This window comes from Ostrea edulis, chromosome 7, assembly GCF_947568905.1.
Source record: "Ostrea edulis chromosome 7, xbOstEdul1.1, whole genome shotgun sequence".
Lineage (NCBI taxonomy): Eukaryota > Metazoa > Mollusca > Bivalvia > Ostreida > Ostreidae > Ostrea > Ostrea edulis.
In genome coordinates this window covers 16,765,160-16,788,201 of record NC_079170.1, presented here as the reverse complement: position 1 = coordinate 16,788,201, position 23,042 = coordinate 16,765,160, and the positions used below count along the sequence as shown (strand labels likewise).

At 34.3% G+C, this 23,042-nt stretch overlaps 1 long non-coding RNA gene across 1 annotated transcript; it reads left to right on the top strand.

The window, feature by feature from the left end:
- Positions 1 to 8,655: 8,655 nt before the first annotated feature.
- Positions 8,656 to 11,672, top strand: LOC125675711 (uncharacterized). Its single transcript, XR_008796690.1, has 5 exons — positions 8,656 to 8,798; positions 9,365 to 9,464; positions 10,250 to 10,385; positions 10,629 to 10,765; positions 11,006 to 11,672. It is a non-coding gene; the product is annotated as an uncharacterized LOC125675711 (long non-coding RNA).
- Positions 11,673 to 23,042: the final 11,370 nt, after the last annotated feature.

Below are 23,042 nucleotides of genomic sequence, written 5' to 3'. Positions count from 1 at the left end.
TTATATCAATCTAGCACACACTTAACTATTGCGACTGGGTAATGCCTCGAAATTTCGTTTTGCGATATATTCAACTGTATAGTGATAAGTATTGCAATGATTTCAATACGAATTAAAATGATATTTCCTTATCAAGCAAAAAACCATATCACTCCCATCAGCCACGTACTTTCAAAATCACTTGACTCTATCCTAATTGTTTCGCAGGCGTGAAACAAGGTTGTGCCGTTGAAATAATTAATATAATTGAATACATATAATTTTAGCTCCATGCAAATCCACCTCATTAAGAGTCTATTTGCACTTTACAATTATCATGCAATTTTGTTATAAATTGATAAATACTTTACCTAAAAAACTTCAAACAATATTTATCAAATTTAGAACTTCAAATCACCAACTCCCAGTAGAGACTGGAAGATGGTGTGGCACTCCTAAAGACGAAAGAACTTGCCATATCTGTAATACGGGTCAGATAGCTGACGGATATCATTTTATCCTTGAATGTAAGTTTTTTTAATGTTATAGAAGAAAGTATCTGTGTAGAAAATATTGTCACAAACCTAACTTTTTCAAATTTTCAGAGTTAATGTCAACTTCAGACCCTAATGTACTTATCAAATTGTGTAGTTTTATATCTAAAATATATGACAAATTCTGTCCTCCTTAACTCATTTTATGTATATAAAACAACTCCCTGCTTATTTCACGTGTACCTTGCATATAATATATTCCATTTGTAAATATTGTATATATTGTTCCTCATGTAACATAATATGGTGTGAGTGAATAAAGCAAACTGAAACTGAAACTGATGATTTCAGCATGTCACCATTTCTTTTTAGTACGTTTATATGACATTATACATAGATATATATTAAAAAAGAAAAGGAAAAGCCTCGTCTTTCTAGAGGATGTACAAGTATTTTAAAAGATTTAGCTCTATTTTCTGAACTTCATGGTCGTATTTGGTTACAAGCCCAAGAGGTATATCCTATTTTTATTATTTGCATCTGATAAGGTGTGGCTGATTGCAGTTAACAAGTACCACTGGTATGTTTTATTTCATTATACCTATAACCAGAGACATATTAGCAACTTCCTCAGTCCGTCAATTTAGACCGCAAAAACCGAGGTCCCGTGTCACAGCAGTTGTGGCATGATAAAGATCCCTCCCCGCTTAAAGGCCATTTTGCGACCATTCGCCGGCAATGGTGACGTCTCCATATGAGTGTAAACTCGAGAGGGACGTTAAACAAGATACGATCAATGATACAATATGATTTATTAACAGCTCTGTCGTATACTGTGCGTGCGCGTGTGTGTGTGCGTGTGTGTGTGTGTGCCTGCGTGTGTGTGTGTGCGTGTGTGTGTGCGCGTGTGTGCGTGGTGTACAGGCATCACTACTAAGAGGCATTACTAATCCCTTACTGGTGATACGGTATAGACTCGGTATCTTTGTTCTCAATTATGACAGTACACGTGACTGGAGATAAATTGATTTTTGTGTGTGTAAGCCATCATCGCAATCAAGGGTTACCCTTGACTTGTGAAGATGTGTGTAAGTGTGTATCTTATACACTTCAAATCGTGCAACTGGGCCTGGTAAACTGTATTGGAAATGGGGTCTTTTATCGGTCCCCGAGGAGGTACCGAGAAATCCATATCACATTTCACTCATGGAAAGTTTCAAAAATACAATACTTTTAAAAATGTACAATGATTTTATTCCTAGCATGAACTCGCTGTACATTAACCATGTATAGAATAGAATATGATTTATTTCCAAATTAGGGCCCTCTCGGGCATACAGCATACATGATTGTTAACATTTCAATGTGCAATGACGATAAAAAGAAAAACAAAACAAGAGTAAAATCTGCACTATTAGTATGAGCAATGTTCATACATGAGACGTTTGAACATGATAATACTTATTTGCATTATATGTAAGTACCACCGTGTATCCTAATGCAAAGCAGTCAGAAATACACATGTATATACTCTTAGATATGTTAAAATACAACTAACAATTACATGTACACGTATTACGCTAAAAGCCTGGGGGCTAGACATAGTAAGTATATATAGTGTCCAGCAATCGAGACTCAATGTCATAAGCAGAATTGATTATCTCTTTAAATATTAAAAGGATATTTCTAAGACAATCAAATGTTTCTGAAGATTAAATGTTGGTATTTGAATTGAAAAAGTATAAATCTGTAAATAAACAGATGCATCCAAATGTTGTGAAGACATACATTAAAACTGTATATTGCATGGGTTACATACACGTGCAGTAGTATTATCAACAATAGCTGTGGGGATCAGGTGAGGTGGCATGGATGGGGAGGGGTGGGGGTCAATTATCTCGTGTACGCTACCAAACAAATTTCTACACTTGTCAAACTGGTCTGAAAGTACAAACTTAACGTAAATTCATACAATGTTGTGAAAAAAATTAAATTCTTCTATTGATGGTATCCCGAATACAGTTAAAATATACAAAACCCACCCACCTATTGCTGTGATTTATGAGGTGCTCAGGTCCTGTACACAGTAATATGTCTTGTATATACACAGTACAAAGGGGTCAAGTGTATTGTAAACAAAAGCTGCATTTCACGTCCCCCTTTTCTGTTTACTGGTAAATTCTTTTATCGTGTCGAAAAGTAAATGCATTTTCGGGAAAGTTTCAACGAATTAACAGTCAAGGATGAATAGAATCATGATTATTTATAACTGTGAAATATGATGAATACGTTTAAAATTAGATCTACTAAATTACGTAACGCCAGGCCACGATGGCGAAAGACATTAATGTGTTAATTAGACCTTACTGTATGTTTATAAACGATCGTGTCAGAACCCCCGATATTTTAGTCTGTAGCTTATTGTCATGTTTACACGTGCAGTATCCGACATACTGGCTTAAATGATAAATTAACGAATGAATGCCCCAGATGTATGTAAAGATTGTACAAAATATGGAAATGAAAACAAAGTGTCGCACATCCGACTACACGCAGACAACATTACTTGTACACCATCAATTGTCTGTGTTAATGGAAATAGCCCACACTTGTCTTAAACAACAAAAGAAAATATTATATTACAAGATGGCCATCACTAACCTTGCTGCAGTGTTTCACTGTGTGTCCTTCCTTCTCCATTAATAGTACAGAGCTTGTGTGTGTGTGTTGTGAGTGTATTTCGCCGAACGAGATTCTCGCCGATCGAATCGCGTGCGTGTGTGTGTAGACACGCCCACTCCTGTAAAAGATGCACGACAGACAGTGTGTGTAAGGCATGTTGTCCGATGATAAAATAAAATTCAGGGATGTAACAGTGTGTGAATGTATCATTCTAAACCTTGAATAGCGACTAATCAATGTATGATAATTCATGCTATGTTTGTTTGTTTTAAATATTTACGCCGACAATTTTGTGTCATGTACATCTGCATTTCTGACACATTTGACAAATTATTGGATGAGAAATACAGTCCTACGAAACCCAGACCTCTAATTTGGAAGATTGATAGTCTCATTATAGGAGGGAATCGGTGGTTATCCAATTCATACGTTATTCAAATCAGTCACATCGTTTACCACGTGTGTATTAATAGATATATAAACTATATGGTAAACTGCTTGCAATATACAATGTATGATCTTTATGAAATTCAGCAGATTCGTCATATTTCTACCAATGTAACACGTGAAAAGAATAAACTTTTGATAAATAGAAAATATGTAAAAAGTGGAGGTTTCACACACTCTACCAATGTACGTATTGGCTGTTTGTTTTACGTTTTCACTACTATGGAGACGTCACCAACTATAGGTGAAGTACCTGTAAAGAAAGGTAAATATAGATGCCCCTAAAATTCAAATTCAGATGTGCTAAAATGACCAATTTAGTTATAATAATGTTGATAAAATATATGCCATCACGTCTTAACTCCATCAAAATGAAAATATAAAAAAATATATAAAAAATTGCAGGTAAGTTATTCAATAAAAATGCGTTTTCAAATGGATTGATTTGGGGTCTAGGATACGCAAAATAACATGCCTACCTTATGTGGTTTACTTTACCATATACGAACAAAATACTGTATTGAATAGCGCATATCAATACATAATTCGAAACTGTCTGACTTTGAAAATTAATGAACAAACTGAAAAAAAAAAAAAAACATTTTTAAACCACAATAATGTAAAATTTAATTATTTTGTATAAATATATACATGTGTAACAGGAAGGGAGAAAATGCAACGGACCAGACCGGGATTCGAACCCGGGCCCCTGAATCTCTAGTCAGGTACTCTACCAACTGAGCTATCTGGTCACCGGCGGTCGAACCCGGCTGACCGCTACATTCCTCCCTCCTTAAATGTCTTCACACCTTGAAGACATCAACCCAGGATCTTTATCCCCTGGCAAGCATTTTCAACTGTCAGTTCCAGGGGCCGGTCTACGGCACCGAATGTATAGGAAGGGAGAAAAGGCAACGGACCAGACCGGGATTCGAATCTCTAGTCAGGTGCTCTACGAACTGAGCTAACTGGCCACCCGGCTGACCGCTGCACATGTTTTTATATTTTGCACACTGTGTATTGCATTTTGTTTTTCGTTTTTATTTAGCTTTTGAATATGAAAACTTACATGTACTACCAAGAGCTTTATTCAATATTTTTAAAAACTGAAATTTTATACATGTAGATTGTTTGTGTGTGAATATGTTTGAGTGGGTTGTGAATGTGAAAGTCCACTGCTATCACACACTGAATTATTTGATAGTACATGTATATATTTCAATGGAAAGCATCGCTGGCCAAGGGAGCGAAGTGGACCGTAAACCCTTGGCTAAGATGAATGGAAATATGCAACAACAAAAAAACAGTTTCTTTGACAATTCACCCAAAATAATATTAATAGCAATAAACTCAACTCTATTGGAGGTTGGTCTGTAAATATGCAAACTAAAGTCTCCCTAATTTGGTGTTATTTCATCACACATAACATAACTATGCAGAATAGGTTGTAGAACTTGCAGTTGTCAGTGCTTTTGATATTGATTTTTTCCAAGATAATAACCAACAGGATGTAATCGATGAAGGGTTCTTTACTGTAGTCACTGAGGGAACATTCTCCATTCAGCAGAACAGTCACGAAATAGAAAAAACAGATATGAAAAATACTACTTCTATCTGCAGACATTATTAGATATTTTAAAATATCACATATCATGCTATTATATTTCATTTCACATACGTGGGGAATGTTGAATGGTTGCTGGAAAACACTTCTTGATGAATAATTAAAGTCATTTGATTAAAACAAATCCCCAATGTTCTTGACAATGTTTGGATGCTATTCTTTAAGAAATATAATGCTTTAATTGATTTCTATATTTGTGTTATACCATATTGGAATACTACAACATTCGTTTTTCATATGCTTTACACATTCAGTCGTTCATAACAGATAGCCATGAGATAAAGATTTCACACCAAAAACTGTTAATGTTGGGTATTAGAATATTTGAGATACATGCATAAGCATCTCCAAAGTCTAAAATGTTGTTTTCCATATCACTACCATCTACCATTGATAGCTGAGATATGTCTAACTATAGATTACAATTTAATACCAACCCCCTTTTTATCCATGAGCATTTCAGTGATTTGATGGCGTGTTCTATATCTACCATCAATATACCCCCAGATATGTAATCCTCTCTCTACGGTATCACAGTTTGACTTCTAAATGAAGTCAACTATTTGTGCGCAGTAATACAATGTTTCGTGATGTGGAAGAGAAAGAGATAAAACATGACTTAGTTTTAGTATAATAGGGGTTTTTACAACGGACACCCGACCAATTGACGTGAGAATTCCTCGGTTCTATTGTTGCCTAGGAAACTTAATGTTTGGTAAGACACTATTGTAATTCATGTCTATGATTTTGTCGAAGTCTGCAGAGAATTGAATTCCAAGTAAAGAGAAGGCTGTTGATTCCCAGTCTAGCTTCCATCTCGAATGGTTGAAAACTTGGCTTGAATATTTCTTGTTTGAACCAATCGATATGATTTTTGTTTTGGAATTATTTATTTTTAGACCAGAAAATGTAGAAAAGAAATCTAAAGTATCAAGAGCGGAAAATATAGAATTCAGCGAGCCGTCAAGTGAGAGAGAAGCACCATCAGCATACCGAGATATTGTGTGCTCTTTGTCATTGACCAACATGCCTTAATTTTTTTTAAAATTTTGTTTAATGCGTATTGTCAAAATCTCAACACAGAGGAGAAACAGATAGGGAGCAACTGGGTCCCCCTGTCGGCAGCCTCTTTCATTATTGTTCGTTCTGATAAATAACCACATTGTAAAACAGATGCTTTGGAATTTGTATTTAAAATTCTAATCCACTCTAAAAAAAAAAATAAAAAAAATCCGAATCTAAAGTACTCTAGAACCTTGTAGGTAAATGACCAAGATATTGAGTCAAAAGCTTTTTTCAAACTCGATCAACACTATAGTAATCCAGGTATATTTTTAAATTCTATGCATGCCATTATAGGTCATAGATGAATCTAGTATTTTCACCAATCTATCTTCCTTTCATAAATCTAGACTGCGTATCTTAAATAATTGAATTTAACACTCTTTTTAATCCACAACTCAAATAATCAGAACTAATTTGATGAAAGACACTTGGTAAATTCTTTTTATCCTGTCTTGGCTTATCAGCTTAAACCCATCACTACCAGGGGACTTATCATTTTCAAATTTTTTTTAACACTTTCAAAATTTTACTTTTTAGAATACTATTTCCAGAGTGTTAGATGCATGTTCATCTAAAAAAAATTCATCAGGTGTGTCTGTAATTTTATTGAGATCAATATCAATTAGTTCTAAATCTCTATTTGCATATAACGTCTTATAAAATTATTTAACCTGCTTCAGAATTTCAAATTGGTCATAAATAATTTTGACCCTCTTTATTGTTTTATTAATAAAACTGCACAAAGTTGCAAAAATACTTTGTAGGTTTTTTTCTACGACTTTAATCCATCTTCCACGTGATCTGATAAGGCGACCTTTCATTCTCTCTTTACTTAGTTTCTCCAGAGAATTTTGTTTCATTTAGAATGCCTATATTTCTATCATCTTTATATTCTAGAAGATCGTTTTTGGTCATGCATATACTGATTTTTCCTACTTTTCCTTCTTCTTTTTTTGTAAGAAGAGTATGAAATATTTACTACTCTTATTTCCATTAAAAGAACTTCAAGAAATATGCTGTCATCAATACCTTCAAGAACTAAATCATCCCCAGGCTTTGCTGTATTTCTAAAAAAAAAAAAAAAAAATTAAAAAAAAAAGAAGAAACCATGATGTCTAACATCTTGTAACGTTTACTAATTTTTATATACACTGTATCATATAATAAACAATTGTTAAACTTCCAGCGACCACGCCCTCTAACAAGTGGGTTGAATTTCAATTCTAAAACTACAATAGAGTGATCTGATCTACAGCCAGCTTGATATAAATATTTTTTACTATGTTTGATAGATCTTCTGAAATCAAAATGTAATTCTAAAGAATTTGTTCTTCTCCATGCATACTTGCATATCATCCATGACTTGTGATAATTTCATCCTTGCTTTGGGATTATCAATATTTGAATAATCATATTTACAAGGAAACGTAAGACATTTGTTTTGCACTCAGTCTGGGTACCTTATGTAAAGTTAGTTCTGTGTACGTACAGTAAATAGCACGGAAGTGTTTACCTTCAGAATACGGGTGTTATAGGTTTATTCGTGTGCACGAAAACCAGGTTTATCATTGTCGTAAAAACCTGTCTTTGGTTAAATCACTGAGTAAATATATACACTCTTCTTATAACTAATGATTATCTAACGTGTGTACGATATAGAGAACATACACTAGCAGCAAAATCAAACGTTTATATGTATTAACCTTTTTATTTCGAAATTTTGTACCACAGAGTTCAGAGGAGGGGGAATTCACATGAGCGTTGTAGAAGAACTGTAGCCTGAAACCGTCTCTGATTTTTTTTTTTTAAAAAAAAAAAAAAAAAAAAAAAAAATCAACAAAGATTCGCTTTTGCAGCTAGCTAACGAAACTGCTAGAGACACACCCAGAATTTTCAGAACAGAAATTCTATAGCATGTATTATCAAATATTGAACGAACGTCAAAGAAATACTCAAAACGTCATTATCAAGATGAGAAGAATGTACTCTCTAAGGGTTTCACTTGATGGTGCAACTGTGATTTTTTTTTTATAAAAAGACAAATCAAACAAGGGAATATTCATGCAGGCGAAATGTAACGGACACCGCCCTTTATCAATATTTTCCACTGCTAACATCAGTTTTCTCACCGGGGGAATAAAGAATTAGTGATATCCATACAGACTGTGCACCTTTTCAAACAATGTCACGTAAAATATGTTTGCATACTGATATTCCCCTGGGGTGCTGCTTTTTATAACTGGATACACGTGCTAGTCCTTCGCGCCCAAGGCATACGTTAATCCATCTTCCGGATTGTATGGACTGTGAAAACATGCATACATGTACATACACTACATGATGATCGTCTGTTCAAGTACAACAGCGATTGCGACTACCACCCTTGAATCGACTACTACATAAATAGCCTGGTTCCCGAGGCCTTCCGATGTGCAAGCACGAAGGCCAGGCACTCACTGTCGAATGGATTCTTCCACTGATCAAAATCCAATATGGCGGACTCAATGGTAAGTAATGGGAATGTACGTAAATGAGCGTATCATGGCTTAATTAGCTGTGTCACTTTCGATTTTATGTCATTAATTGCCAGAGACAGACCTTAGGAAATGTATAATACTTGGTTTTCCATGTGACACGCTTGTTTGATATAGTCTTATCCCTTTGTTTTCAAGCAAGTAGGTGATTCGTCAACTCGCATATTTTTCACGTGTGTTAAATTAAATCTAACCGTGTCACTTCGTTTTTTCTACTATTGTTGGGTTGCATAGGGTTGCTGGTGAAGATATAGACTGAGTTTTATAGATGACACACACCAGTTTTCCTATTTCGAACCGGCAATTTCAGATCGAATTTCCTCCACTCATTTTTGGACAATTTTTGATTACATATAGATCTCACGACGTGCTTTACTTTGATAAGACTATATAGGCTATAGCTGAAGTTTAAAAGATTACTTTTTTGTGCGATGATGGAGGTGTTTTAAGCTTTTATTGGACTTAAAGTGTACAATTTTACAGATTCTCGAAATTATATACATGTGTATCACTATGTATATTAATTGTTTTAATTTCAGATAATTTTCCATACATATGGAAAGAAGAAACATATGATAGTGGGTGAAAAAAACACCCTCATATATAATGCTTCATGAATATGCAAAACCATGCCAACAGGTATAATAAGATGTATATATTGCTTGTGTAGGAGATAAGGCTATTTATGCATTTTATAATTCAGTATCATGGTCTCTAACAGTGTCAATTATTTAATTCTTATGTTGACCTGCCAACTTTATGCTTGATCCAATAGGCTTGATTTAAAGTTTCTGTTTTACTTTGGTTTACTGTGAATATTCTACAGATTTCAGAGGGGATCACTAACAATTTCATTGTCAACAGTTACTATTCCTCTCCGACTCACAGTCCCGCTTGTCCAAAATTATATTTGTGGGTCGGCCCACAGTTTTTATATATTGCCAAATGATATACATTGAGGTATTCTATATTTGTGTTGGCATTATATTTTGCATTTGTTTGTAACTCAAATTCTTTGTCTTCTTTATGAGAGAACTGAGTTCATACACTTCAATTTAAAAATCTTATGTAGTAGCCAGGAATTCTGTATCTAACAACAAAAACAAATTTTACATAATTTGAAGTACATAATATGGCGCTATAGTAACATTCATTGTTATGCTTTTGCACAAACTCGTTGGTACTGCTTGGATTTGATACTAAATTCACACCTGCTAAAGCTTGAAAGAAAAAAATGTAGAAGATCACCATCTGGAGAAACCCTCATTCATCCCCCAAAACAAAGTTTTGCATTTATGTTTCTCTCACTGTATTGAAAATTTTGTCTAGTGGTACTTGTGTACCAAATTAATGATTCTTAATATAGTTTTGTGGAAAAAAGAAAAGAAAGATAACCAGATTGATCTCTTCATTTTACCATGTAGTCTACAGACTCCAGATGGAAAGAGATGGAAAAGAATTTCTAAAGGGGTATTCAAGGACCCATCCTCCTCCACACTAATTCATATTGGAAGGAATTGACATCCAACTTGAATGAAGAATTACAGACTTCCAGAACAGGTTAACAACTAAATCAATTTGTTACAGTCTGTTATTTCGAGTTTCCCAACTCTTATAGCAATAATAAAAACAATTATTTCTGGCATCTAAAGGTGAGTTAAGAAGTTTATCATATTCAAAATATGTTCCCTTTGTTAGTGGAAGAAATTCAATACTGACATTTTCTGGATTGATGAAACACAATAGTGACAAATGCATGATTTTTTTGTATATAATGAACTGACCTACCTTGTTTTATTTCAGGTGCATCATGCAGATCCTTTTAAAAAGGAGAGGCCAGATCTTCAGATGACTTTATTGAAAATGAGAAATTTCTGAGTGGAAGTGACGAATGTGGCATGCATACAAGCAGACATCAGCATTCCCTCCCTCTTGTTTGTGTAAGTAAAACCTGCATGAATATAAAACTTTAGAAGAAAAGGGAAATATATTGACATTCAAAATTCACAGTTGGTTGTTCATCTTCTACAAAAATTACAGACTTGTTTCATTATTTATCTATGATAAAATTATGACATAATTAATATTTATGATGTATGTGTATTGTGTATTTACTACTATTCCTGATACAAATCTTTACTGATTATACTGATGTTTGTGACATTGTTTATAATTTTTAGATCAGAGGTGAGCTTTTTGAGAAAGACTCATGGAGGAAGTTTGAGAGTGTCAGTTCTCAGATCAAAAAGTTAGCTAGCAGTAGGAGGAGTAGCAATTCATTCCACAGTATGACATGAGAAATACATGACTAGAAAGACCTTAAAAAGGAGATTTGGCATTGTTTCATGTGGAGATTAAAGAACCTTCGAAATATATAACACAGACATGTTTCAGTTACTTGGGGATAACACTTATGAGGAATTTTGCTAACTTTCAGATTGGAATGTGTTGCACAAGAAATGCTTGATCACAACCCTCTTCTGTTAAAAACCTTTTCCATGCAAATAATTAGTGTAAATGAAATTTAGCTATTTCATTAGTAAACATGTTTTCTGCGCAAGTGTGTGTCTTTGACATTAAATGCTATAATATTGTCGTATTCTTAAACAATGGAAGATCTCTACTAGTTCTTTCAAAGGAAAGCCAACAACAGGAATCGAACCTGTTCCTCCATCGTACAGATACGAAAGTGTGCACCATTACACCATGTTGGCATACATTAAGAACTGGTAGCCTTGGAGAGTAAATATTACATTATTCTGTACAGTTGATACTGGTTTGTGTGATATATGTATATATAATGTATGCCTCATGTTTGGTAGTCGTCAATAAAGCATTTGAATTGAATATATTCCTTGTTCATGAAGAAAGTCTAATATTCTGAAATTTAAATAAATCTAGCATTTCTGTATGTGAAATACCTTTAAAACTAGTTCAAAGAAATGTCTTTGTAACCCAGTGATTATCTGGGTCAGAATAGGTCCTCTGTACCTGATTGCATATTGTGAGAAAAGAGTGAACAAAGAGTGATCATTGAATAAGATTATAAACTGAAATCTTGTTTCACAAGTGTGACACAATTAATTAAGAACGATCTGACCCTTACTGCTCAAAAGACCAAAGTATCAAATATAGGTCTAAATACAAGCAATTGATGGTGACCCTTGAATATGAATGAATTTTAAGAAATAGAGAAACAAATAATGACTAACTTACATATTAAGAACTGAACTAGCATAATATTGCAACATAATAGGTCCTGAAAATCATTGGATGGAAGTTCTTGGGTCCATATGAGTGAAATATTCTCGAGATGGACGTTAAACAATATACAGTCAATCAATCATAAGGCCAAATTAAAACTTTATTGTCCATTTTCACATTGTATGTGTTTACACAATTAGTGCATGTAGGTGTAACTTCTATCTTTCTAGGATAAAATGTTATGCAAGGGAGACTCATAAACAGCAAGCAGTTACAATAATATTTATACTGCTTTACAAGGATAACCAGTCAAAATGAGTGGAGGAAATTCGATCTGAAATTGCCGGTTCGAAATAGGAAAACTGGTGTGTGTCATCTATAAAACTCAGTCTATATCTTCACCAGCAACCCTATGCAACCCAACAATAGTAGAAAAAACGAAGTGACACGGTTAGATTTAATTTAACACACGTGAAAAATATGCGAGTTGACGAATCACCTACTTGCTTGAAAACAAAGGGATAAGACTATATCAAACAAGTGTGTCACATGGAAAACCAAGTATTATACATTTCCTAAGGTCTGTCTCTGGCAATTAATGACATAAAATCGAAAGTGACACAGCTAATTAAGCCATGATACGCTCATTTACGTACATTCCCATTACTTACCATTGAGTCCGCCATATTGGATTTTGATCAGTGGAAGAATCCATTCGACAGTGAGTGCCTGGCCTTCGTGCTTGCACATCGGAAGGCCTCGGGAACCAGGCTACTACATAAAAAATTACAAATATAAATCAAAGTACTAACAGTACTGAAAGACGATGGCGTGAGTTGGAGAGGAACATGAAATTCATATCCATGCATTGTTTTACTCTTAAGCTTACAGGGAATATTTCATAAATTTGAGAATGATCACCTTGTAAATTGAGAATGGCATTAGAGTTTATGGCCTTGCCATTTTGATATATCCATGATTCTAGCATGCCGTGGCACTAAAACTTATAGATATTAAACTCAGAAGAAACATAGATGTTATTTTTCTTATTACAGGTCAAGATGATCATTTTTTGTTTGTTTCATGATCTAATTGATTACCTGATAAGTAGGATTTTATTGTGTACCGATATGTATGGAATGGGCAAAGGAATATCACATTTATATACTGTTTTTCAAAAGATATATTAAATGAGTCATTCGCCATGTGTTAAAAATATTTTTACATAGATATACATGTATATTTTTCAGATTTTTCCCGCGCTCTGTCATGTCATTCTAAAATGAATCATAATAGATTCGTGAAGTTCTCAAACAATATCTCAAATATACCTAGTTTGTTTGAAATAGCTCTCCAATTCGAATTAATGCCACACAATAAAAAAAAAATCTCGTATAGTTTAATTGCTGAAGTATTAGAATTCTCAATCATAAAATCTTACACCTTTAAAAAAATCATTAATGAAATTCTCGTGTTTTCAGAAGATATCTTGACTTAACCAGAGTGCCATTCGTTGTTTTTCCTGTATATATGTTTTCAAAGTTATCTCAAATATACATGTAATGTCAACTTCTCAATTATATGATATTTCAGTCATGTAATCTGAAAAAAAAGATTTATCAAACTCTCAAAAGTTCTAATATGTTCGCATAATTTCCGTTTATTCTAATCATTAGAATATTTCACATGTTCATCGATTTGCAAATAGTTCTCAAATTGTTCTTATTTGTTCAATAATTCTTAATATGTTTATAAAAAATGGTTTCTTTTCTAAAGTCTCAAATATAGAAACCTTAAAATTATTAAAAAGTAAATAATCTTAAAGGTAATGAAATGTTCAAGTTCTCAAAATATTTTGACCCAGTCAAAGTAAAGTGTAGTTTAGTCGTGTATGTTCCTAACTTTCTGTAATTTTTTATCCTTATTTTCTCTCGTATATAATCCTAAATCATTACTTATTCTTATCTTTAAATAGTTAACAAATCAAATGATCAAGTTCACATATAGTATCTTAAAAAATCATGTGTTTAAACTATTTTCATATTAACGCGTTATTCAATAATTATCTGAAGCCTTGAAATTCTCAAGAACTAATTCTCAAATTAACAGAATGTTGAAGTTATCAAAAAGATATCTAGAGTAGACTCGATCAGAGTATAGGGTTCCATGGGGACCCAGGCTAGAATAGATCCTCGGTACCCCTTGCTTGTCGTAAGAGGTGGTTTTGTATACATTGACCATGGATAAGCTCCGCCCACATTCAGTGATCCGTGGAGCAACCGTACGGTGTTTTTTTTTTTTTTTTTTGGTCTTTAAGAGAAATGCAAAGAAAGGATTAAAGGTTGTGTATGAACTTTTAAAGAAGGGAAGATTACATAAACTATCGGTAAGCTGTCAGTACGGTCTTTATTGTAGCATTGTAAAGCCGATTTTATTGTATGAGTGTGAAGTTTGGGGTACTGGTAATTATGAATGTTTAAAAAAGGGTTCATTTAAAGTTTTGCAAATCATTATTGAATTTAAAACGCTCCACTCCAAGTTATATAATATCTGGTGAAATGGGAGCGTATCCACTTTAGGTTGATGTACAATCAAGGATCCTTAATTATTGGCGCAAGGTTGCTTTTGCAGGAGATAATAAATTTTCTAATATCATGCACGCATTTTGTAAATGCGAATTCACACAAGATTCTTGCTTTTCTAAGTGGATGCTTTATGTGAGAAAAAAATCTAAATAATTTAGGTTTCAGTATGTGGGATTCGAATGGAGGTTTTACTTTTGAATGGTTCAAACATACTATTAAGCAACGAATCTGTGACCAGTTTGCACAAAAATGGTATAGTAATGCATTTAATTCATCATAAGGATTTTTCTATCGTATGATGAAAGAAATTTTTTGTTTTGAAAAATACCTTGATGTACTTGATCCTTCTGACAGAATAGCTGTGTGTAGATTTCGTACATGTAATAATCGATTACCCATTGAAGTTGGCAGATGGTACAACATAAAAATATCCCAAAGAAAATGCACCTTGTGTAATGACAATGATGTGATGAATACCATTATTTGTTTAGATGTAGTAGATTTGTTACAATTAGAAATCAATGTATCAAATGGAGGCAAAGGTCGTCACCAAATGTAGTAACAACAAAATCTATTTTTATTCTGACCATATTGTCACATTAAGAAAATTAAGTAAATTCTTAAAAGCTATCATCATACTCTGTCCCATCTATAATGACTTTATTTATATTGCTGCAGTTTGTACATGTGTATATATTGTGAAAACATCATATTGTATTTTGAAAGTTTTCTCGTTATTTGTTTTAACACATGAGGTCCACGTGCTCCATTTGACCATCAGCTGACGCTTGCTGCTTGAGAACTTGGTCATGGTGGTGAAAATGTGTTTTAAAAAAAAACATTACAAATTTTCTCGAAAGCGCAAACAAAAGATTTATCTATTGTAGTTATTTAGTTCAATTCACAAGTGAAAGTTTTGAAAAGCTTCTGCTTGTTTCCACACTGAATAAAATGTATGTACAGTCGAACTCACGAACAAAGTTTTTGATTTTATTAAGTGGACAATGAATATGGTGCTTCATTCTAATTTCACGTCAATTTCTGTGATTTGATGCTAGCACAAAGTAAATATCACCGTTATCAACGTTGACCAATTGATTCCATTTTGATCTGAACTATCCACGCAACTTAACGTCTCAATTTGAGTGCAAAATTCTCAACAGGACGAACAAAAAAACAAAAAAAAATCAATCCACGTAATTTATATAGAATTATCCTAATATCATAACTAGCGGTTAATTATCTTTTGCTGGAGGACATTCGTCGCTTTGCGTATTGCGTGCATGTACAATATCAGACACCGAAATTCACGAGGTGAAGGGATAATGGTTGAAAATATGCCATGCGGACTTGATCCGATGGGATTAGTAAGTTGGAGCAATTGTTCAAACATCGTAATGTATACCCTCAATTAAATAAACAAACAAATCATAACTATCGTACAAAGCCTACAGCAATTAATATCAATATGATTTACTCCACAAATTACAAATAATTTGAACATTCCAAAAATAAAGTTGAAACAAGAAGTCACCTCATTCAAACAATTTACAATTGCTCATTAATAATAGATCTTTATACTTTAAATAATCAAGATTTTAATACTATTTTGCAAGAAAAAATGTACTATGAATCATATTCATAGAATTAAATTTTATATTCCGTGTGATGCTGTGAAAACACACCGGGACAGTCAGTGGACACTTTTACAAAAAGCAAGAATTAAACGATTACATAAATCGAAATTGGGATGAGATAGAAAGGAAATCCACACATTACGGAGAAATTAACGCCGCAAAAAAAAAAAAAAAAAAAAAAAAAAAAAAAAAATCAGAATGGGATGGGGTAGTAGTATTCATACTTCAGGTGCCTGTGTGACGTCATTTATTCTTAATCAGAATGAAAATTGAAAACCAACTGAGGTGACCAAATCATGTCCCTATCATGCACAAATTTGACTTTTCCAGTAAAAGTAGAAATTTAATTAAAAGTTGTACATGATACACAACAGTTCGTACAATGTAATTCGAAACAAGCGTCTGGGAAGAATTCTTATGGAGCATTTACAATTTAATTACTACTAGTGCTGTATACAGATTTTTTACTTATAAGTCTAAATCGTTTCATGATGCTGGCGAAGATATCAAGCTAATGCATTGTTTTCTTGCGATAATAGGTGATGCAGATGTTTTTATTCACGTGTAAAATGTGTGAATGGGCTCTACGTGAACTACAGTTATATTCGTCGATATTACCAATATAAGCAAATCATCGTTACCTTCCACAGAAATCATCGTTGACATAAGAAAAAATGACACAACTTAGCCACACATTTTTCACAAATTTTGATGTAATGTCGCATTTATTTTTGGACCCTTGAGTTTTGTTCCCATTTCACGCATATTCCAGTATAAAAACATGGCTGAGAACTACAGGTGTAATTCACTAGATGATAGCTATTATCTTTGAGATGTTTTCTTCCAGTAGTCATATGCTATTTTCAATATACATGTCGGAGACGTTCAATTGGATACATGACATAAATTCCTATGACTCTTTCTTTAACCTCCTTATGGACTGCAATACATCAATAGTTCAGGCAATATACGATGGCAGTTGTTTTCCTCCACAGATGTTCGTAGTTCCGTGTTGCATGAATGCGTATTGATTTTATATCAAAGACATAAGTACACAGTACTCACCAAGGACTTCGTTACAGCTATAGATCTATTTATAAGTCTACAAGTCCTGTATAAGCCTACATAAGCATATTTGCTCGTCACGTAACATTGATTTAATAAACCACGAGCTATGATCACTGTATATTTTTGCGAGTTTTTCCACTGCGAAGAAAAAATATGCGATTGTAGAATTGGTTAACAATAATTACATTATATGGATGCATATAAAACGCATATAAAACATATTAATACGAATTTCCATGCATAGATAGTTTAGTAGATAGGACTTGCGCCCTGGCAAGTCTGGAATAACACGGCGGACGCTATATACGATGGGCTACACAGTACAGGTGATATCAGCCCAATTTCATCCTATCTAAGTTAACTTTATTTGATGAAGGGCGAATGAACACCTTCCTTATATGGCAGTGTGTTGCTTTCGAAAAACAATTGTCGAAAAAAAAAGCTTTAGACTGGTGCCCTGACCTGGAGCATTATGGGAAGGTCAGGGCACCAGGCTAGAAAAAAAGCTTTTGTATCATTTTCTTCTCTGCAAAACGACCGCAAACATACAATGCTCATTTCCGACATCATATTAGATGCTCTCAGCAGAGGGCGCGTTATGCAAACTTCACTTACACCTGTCAACGTTTACGTGCAAGAGTTTCAAAAGCCGAGCATATTTTGCAGGTAGAAAGGTGACGAGTTTCTTTGTTTCATTCCTATATAATACAGTGTATGTACCATTTACTTGTTGCTTGTATTGAGAATATAACGTTACAATATTGCATTGTTAACTCTGACGCTGTCTTTCGACGGTCGCTTTTTCGGAACGACGTCATCGACCTTATAGGATTTACAGTCCCCTGATTCTTCTAGAATATTTTTCTAAAAGTTACAATTTTAACTTTTTATTTAAAAAATACTCATTGAGATCAAAGACTATTAAAAATTGGCATGCTATGGAAAATACATGCATTTACATGTAACTTTATTGTGGTTATAGACATTTTGCGGAAGAATCTTGTGTTAATTAGATGTGAGGAAAATAATGCGTGTATTTGCCAAAAAATGGTGAGTAGAACGCAATCATATTTTCGAAGGCGCTGTTCGATGTCCTACTATTCAAATGAATTAAGGAAAATAAAATGGCTCTTGAATTTTCATTTTATATTTTTTGGTCATGAATATTTATAAACACTTTGATTAAAAACGTTATTTGAGTCGGATAAAATTACTTGTTATGCCATGTACATCAAGGACTATATAACATGTGTATGAAATATACATGTTATACTGTGCATATGAATTAAATATGTCTGCCTGTTGTGGGTATTTACAAAATAGATTGGATAGAGCGTGATACTAAACGATACGAATGTTGCATAAATGGGATATCATTTTCTTGGGTACAGCAAAACACGTTGAGTAATATGTATGTAACTTCAGATGGTATATTTTATATAGCAAATATATCTAAAAAGGTAACATAAATGCGTCCGTGTTTATATCTTTACATTCCCCTAAATCGTCAACAAAGAGCAGTTCTAAAACTCTCTCTCTATCTCCTTATAGTGTTCATCTTTGATAAATGTGAATTACATCAGTCGGTGGGCGTGTGATTGCATGCACCAACAACCAGTCTAAATCTAGCATTGCTTAGTTTTACTGATGTAAACACATCAAATGTGTATGTATATATCCGGAACAGGTATCAGGTATTCTTCAAATGGACTCTGGGAAGTTGTTTGAGTACATGTATAGACAGTGGGGTATATTTAACTGCTTTTCCCAGGCATGTATAATCGATTGGAGGGGGGGGGGGGGGGGGGGGGGGGAGGTCCCACTTTATTTTGTCAATGATCAATATCTGTTATTTTCATAAGCGAATAAGGATATATCGAGTTCCCCCTCCCAATATTCTTGATAGTAGTATTGAATGAGAAGAAAATAGGCTTAAAATTATTAATTGAATCCATGTAGAGAAGGATCACCCATCCCCTACCCCCCCCCCCCCCCCCCCCCGACGATTTACGAATTCGAAGGTCAGGGAGAAAAGTTGGGTTTTTTATTTGATAATTAACTACCCACTTAATGACTTATCCTTCACCCCCCCCCCCCCAAAAAAAAACGATGCTACGTGTCTGTTTCCAAGAGACAGTATATGCAATTACATTATACCTTTTCAAAAATGATTTTGATAAATATTATGCATGTATTTTCGTTTTTCAATGTCCTGAACACCTTAACGAGAGAGAGAGAGAGAGAGAGAGAGAGAGAGAGAGAGAGACTGTCACTATGAAAGTCACAGCATCAAACCAAATTAATTGTACAGTCATCAGCTTTTTAACTGTATTTCTTTCTTACACATATCTTTAATACTAAGGACAAAACTAACATTGTTACTGACAGGGAAATGTGTGAGAAGTCAGATATATTAGTTTCCAGATGTGGTAACACAAAGACGAGTTTGTATTTTCACTGGTTGTAGGTCTAATACAACTTTTCGGCACAGAAAGCCCAAATAAAACCAGGAATTGCGCGGAGGTCTCGGTATATAGAGCTGTGCAGCCCAGCCGGCGGATTCAGTGTCTTTCTTCCTGTGTGTGTGAATATTCAACTCTTGTTGATCCGAATTCACCAGTTTTGAATTCATGAAATAATTCACAGCTTTATGATAGAACTTTTCAAACCTGTCAATCACTTCACCAAGACCGATGAGCACACCTCCTCGTATCCAGACTAGATTGTTCCGGAACACAGTGTTTGGATCTGCTGTTCTTACATGAGCCTAGTTCGATCATCAACCATAGTAGATGTCTAGTTGACTTTCGAAACTTAATTACGCATGCCTAGCTTGCTTCCGGACCTTCAGTGCGCATGCTGGTTACTAAAGTTTAACCATTCTTTAAGCATAGATAGTCTGGACCATCCCGACGTTTGTGTATACGCCGAGTCCCTACACAAATGTCTGGACTCTTTCTATAGAAAAAAAATTCCTCGTTAGATGGCACTAGAGTTTGAAAAAAAAAAATGGCGACGCCATTGAAGGAAAACGTGTATGCGATAGTGCCAGACAAACAAGTCTGCGTTGCTTGTATGAAAGACTCTCGACAACGGTACTATATAAGAGGTAAGTGAGTATAAGTTGTTGCAGAGTATATATGGCTCTTGTTGTCCAACGAAAGTCATTTAAAATGATAGCAGCTCCGTTCAAATCGTGATCGTTATGCCTACTGTACTCCTAATCCGAGATTCCTCTGACTCGTACCCCCGCTTTGATATTGTGACATGTACTCCCCTTCACATATCAAAACTTAAAAGCAGGGGTAAGAGTAAGAGGAATCTCGGATTACATTACTTCATGGGGGTAAACAAGGCAAGGATTTTGCTTACTTTCACGTTAGTACAGACAAAATTTAGGGGCATTGTTTTTACTATGTTTCTTATTATTTGGGAGAGAAGCAAGGTTCACTTAATAATTTGAATATTGCCAACTTGATTAAATTCAATGCTCGTAATTTTCAATATTCCTAACGGTTGTACCGTTTGATCACGGGAATCAATAAAATGCACTTGATTGGCCATGCCATGAGCTATGCGTTAGCATATTAATTGACTTTATTGATAAAATTTCAAATTCCTGTGGTTTGATAGACAAAAGCTACATATGTATGTGTATAATTGTCTGGGTTTCATTAGGTTCAAACAATATTTATTTACCAAATACATCAATGGGTAGCAGAGACAGCCTATTTTAGCTCTCTCTCTCTCTCTCTCTCTCTCTCTCTCTCTCTCTCTCTCTCTCTCTCTCTCCAAGGGTTTTATGTGAAATTATGAACAAAGTCATACAGACATTAAGTTCTTTCGTAGATCATCTCTGCTAAAATACCCAACTTGCATATGAAGAATTTTAATTTCAATGATATGCATGAATGTGTTTTAATGATTGACGTATGCCTCACTATGACACACACGTATATATATATATATATATATATATATATATATATATATATATATATCTATATCCAAATGTGAAAAATTGATTTTATATATAATAATGATATATATAAAACTCTTAAACATATTTTTACTTCGAAAAAAGAGACTTCATAATTATATATACATTTCAAATTCAATAGGGCATAACACTCAACATATATGATTCAAATCACAATCCAATACAGGACTGAGTTCTAGTACACAATACAAAAATTATGTGATGTAATTTTATGTGCACATTTATAATGTTATGTACACAAATATAATGTTCATATATATGCAATGGACATGCTCAATACTCATCATCGTTTGTGTAGGGAGTCGGCGTATACACAAACGTCGGGATGATCCAGACTATAAGAATAGATTGCTGATTGGTAGGTCAGACATGCGCAGTAACACCTTTTCCGGTTTCGACCATAGGCAGTTCGATCGTACTATGGTTCACCTCTAGTTACTACAGCTGATGCTCAAACTAGGCCATGGTGTTTGACAAAATCATACGCAGGACGTTTTAGGCCCATATCCGTAGGCACAACAATGACGTAGTATTCTTGGACATTTGCAATATCCCGAAAATAACCAACATCTACCCATGCGTAAAAACGAGCAGTGAATAGTTTCCGTCTGTATGTGTCTGCCACCCGGTGAATTCAGCGTGCTGGGCGGCCGTATATCCAGTGTTCACTGTATTAGGATAGTATTTCGGATAAGCAGGTTGCTTTTAAACTGATTTTATTTCATCCATTTTTCAGTTTAAAAGCAATCTGGTAAAATTTGCAAATACAACATGGTTTACGTTTGATACCTTTCAAACTGTTGTCAAATACTAATTTATAAAAACCAGTGTATTGATATTAATTCTGTACATGGTGTGTGTAAATCTTCAGGACATTGTCATTTGAAAACGTACAGGACACGGGTGTGGTATTATATTATTTAGAATAGGGAAACAATCATTATATCACTGAAATGATTACAGGAATAATGTTTGAGATTTGCAGCCTTTTATTAATGAATAATCGATGTTGTCGGAAAGATTGGGGTTGTTATTAGTTTAGCAGTATTATCGTATATTGTCAAAGGAACACCAGGCCTGTCAGCGTCTATTTCGAATAACTGGTTATAATTATGAATTTGTCTTTCAATGTGACGAGTTTTAGTATAGGCACTGACTGCAACAGAACGAGCTGACTACGGCCATCTGTTTTTTACAGCTGTGTTATGATCGATTTCTATAGCGGAGACGTACAGGGAATCCTTTGCTGTCATTCTTTAAATTATTACTAAGTAACTTCAAAATACAAAGTATCCACGTGTTTTCCTCTAGTGGCGTGTAAGCAAAGTAGTAGGACGGTTTAAATTCAAAAACGTTGGTACTGACCGAATATGCGTCCTCGGGGAATATACATCATGTCTCAACATGTCAATATCACTCACTTTACACGAAGGGGCTCAGCGGTACTGCCCCTCCCCTAACTTTATGTGATATACATGTAATCCTTCCATGTGCGTGTAAAATAATACAATGGGTGGTCGCCTACTTAGCATGTGGGACCATAAAGACCAAGATGTGACACGCTGGCAAGACTAAGAATTGTTTCTCGATGAATTCCTCTAACTTCTGTTGTACATTCCGATTCAGGTTTGCACGAGTAGAAATAAGTATGAGCAAACTGCATAGTCCCATGTACACTATAGACGCTGATTTCGTATGTTGATCTTTATTCCTAGAATATTTG